Raw genomic sequence first — 3,228 nt, 5'->3', positions numbered from 1 at the left:
ATTTCCAAAGGTTGTGATTTCTAGCACTAAAATAGCCTCAACATTTCTGACAAGGCCCTCCTGTATCTATCCCAGAGCCTGCACACTTGTCCCCCAGCTGCAGGGGAGGCTTGGGTCCTGGAGCCAGTGCTACTCCCTGCACTTGGGGAGCCCAGGGGGGGTGTTTGCAAAGTTGCCTATGGAACAGGTTAGACACGTTCTGATGATTGGCACAGTCCCCTAGTGTTTTCCCTCCCTTCCTCAATGCATAGCCCTCCCTGCCAGATATTGGGTCTTGGAGCAGAAAGAACATCCATCTTCCAGTGACCCAGGCACGTTTTTAACAGAATAAATGTTCTGGAAGATAAAGTGCTGTATTGGCCTTACTAAATAAACTAGTAAAAAAGTCTTTCACATATGTTAGACACTTAATGAATCAGGGAATGATTTAGGTTGGAAGGGACCTTAAAGATAATCTAGTTCCAGCCCCCCTGCCATGGGCAGGGACATCTTTTATTAGACCAAGTTGATCAAAACCCCACCCAACCTGGCTTTAAACACTTTCAGGGATTGAACATCCACAACTTCTCTGTCAATCTGTTCCAGTGCCTCATGACCTGCGCTGTAAAGGATTTATTCCTATTATGTAATCTTAAACCTATCCTCTTTCAGTTTGAAGCCATTCCCCCTTGTCCTATCACTACAAGCCCTTGTAAAAAATCTTTCTACAGCTTTCTTGCAGGCTCCCTTCAGGTACTGAAGGTACTAGTGTAAGGTTTCTCTGAAACCTTCTTTTCTTTATGATGAACAATTCCAAATCTCTCAACTCATCCTCATGAGAGAGGTGCTCCATCACTCTGATCAATTTAATGACCCTCCTCTGGACCCACTCCAGCAGCTCCAACTGAACCAAAACATTTCCATGTCCCTTTGATTTTCATTATTGTGGTTCTCTTGGCCCCCAGAGGACACCTGAAGATTCAGAATTAAAAGGCCAGTGTATTAAAATATCTTACGGGGTTAGCAGATCTCTAGATATCACCCTTATTTTGCAGATGAAGGTAAACACAGTTTGTGCAAATTATAAACCCATAAGAGACAAAGACAATTTTAACAAGTTCAGGGAGATGGATTTCTGTCCTTGAGAAGCACAGCCAGCCAGCTGGTGGGCACAGTGGGAGTGGGAAGAGGAGAGCTCCCCACCACAGCCAGCCGTCGTGCTGCCCCAAAACCCCTCTCCAGGCTCACCTCCTGGGGTTTGTGCTCACGTCAGCACTCGCTGGGCTGAGAGGATGGAACAGGGGCTCAGGTGTCCCTCCTGCTTGCATGGCCCTGCACTCCCAGCAGGCACCAGAGCTTCTCCAGCATCACCCCTGCCATGGCCCCAACCATTCCCAAATGTTTTTGTGTACAGAATCCAGGCTAAATCTGTAAGCCATTACAGATAATTTCAGCCTCCAGGGAAAAGTAAAGGTTCTCTCAAAACACTCACATTCCAGGTTGAGCTGGGAGTGCAAGCGTACACACTGGCCCATGCCTCTTCCTCTGAGGTGCCTCCAAACATCTGTACCTGAAGCCCTGGGGCCTGTCTGCACAGACAAGTCAGCCAAGGCTAAGACACCCCTTTTTTGGGGCAGCTGAGTCCCTGAAACAGGTTGGGATCCCAAAAGCCCAAGAAGTCAAACAAACAAAGTCCACCTGGCATATTTTCACATTGACATGATTGTATAGCTTTAGGAAGGGAGTTTGTTTTTAGCTGGCCACTTCAGATAGGAACCTGTATAAACACAGTTTTGTACAAATATATATATAGCCTGTGCAAATATTAGGATACTGTGCATGCAAACAACCACATCATTCACTTCTCCTCAAAGTAAAAGGTCCTTGGAGCAAACATTGATAATTGCCTTTGTGAGAGCATGATGTCATTTTTTCAGTTGAATTTAAAGGTAATAATGAGCTGCAGTAAAACTTACCTTCCAAAGGTTTGGTTTCAAAATGTATCATCACAGAGACTGTCAGACTGTGGTAAGTTTATATGGGACTGGAAATTGTTTAATACAACAGAATATTTAACAATACAATCAGCTAATGCCTTTCTTTAGACTTTATGAGGGCACTACCAGCTGAAATAAGCTGGTTCAAGTAATTGATATAAAACTATGGAAAACATTTTCTCCTTTCTTTGTGCTCTCTTTTGTTTTCCTGGAGTTTAAAATTACCCTGTATGTGTGAGCCTTTCATTTAGCAGGAGAGTGATGGAATAATTCCTGCACCTTTTTATAGCAAGAGGTAGTACTGTAAATAAAAGCAGTTATAAATTCAGCATAAGGGTTTAAGTTTGTCGCATCAAGCTCTTCCTAAAATAGCTGTGAGTCATTCATACTCCTGTTGGCATAATACAGTTTTATCCATTGGGAATCTTTAAATGCTCTCTCACATATTTTTGATTTAATGCTAGAATGAAACCAAGCACTAGGGCAGAAACCAGCCATTTCCAGCTCGTTGAAATTCAACAAGTTTTTATTCTGGTCACTTAACATAACTGCAAGTCACTTGAAGCACCTGTATAATCAACAGTATGCTTGCCACTGTTAGGTGAAGTACCAGCAATGATGCCTTTAAGCACTGACACTGGTAATTGTATCTTTTTTTGGCTTTAGAGATGTATCAAGGTCTGCTAAATATATAACAAAATTCATTCAGCTACCTGCAAATACTTATAGCTCTCCTGTTTAGCAGAACCAAGGACATGGGGTTTGTTCTGCAGTTCAGGAGAAATGTCTCTGGCTGTAGCACACTGGTTATTATGTATCTAACAAAGAAGAGATTTTTCCTGTTGTAGGACCTCCAGACTGAAGTTAAAAGAGTGACATCTTGATCAATATTAATGAGTAGTCTTATCTCTTGGCAGTAGAGAATCACATTTTTGGGTCCTCAATGAATGTAAGATATGATGTAAGAGCAGCTCGCAGTAAAATCAGTTGCAATTTTTTGTACAGATATCACTGGATCAAGATTTCATCAATATATCACACGTAACTGCTAGTAATAGAATTGAGAAGCAATGTATTTCCCTCTTCTTTGATAATTTGTGAGGTTATGGTTTATTTTCCATCCAAGAAGGAATTGGAGAATCTCATTAACTAAAATTCCAATTGTCCAGTAGCCTGAAGTATTTTTCTTTGGGCAGGGAGGAAAGAAAAAAGGGGAAAAGGAAGATTAACAAAATGGAAATAGCAGATTTGA

This window comes from Vidua macroura, chromosome 2 (assembly GCF_024509145.1).
Source record: "Vidua macroura isolate BioBank_ID:100142 chromosome 2, ASM2450914v1, whole genome shotgun sequence".
In the NCBI taxonomy this organism is placed as follows: domain Eukaryota; kingdom Metazoa; phylum Chordata; class Aves; order Passeriformes; family Viduidae; genus Vidua; species Vidua macroura.
Note: the sequence above shows the minus strand (reverse complement) of the source record.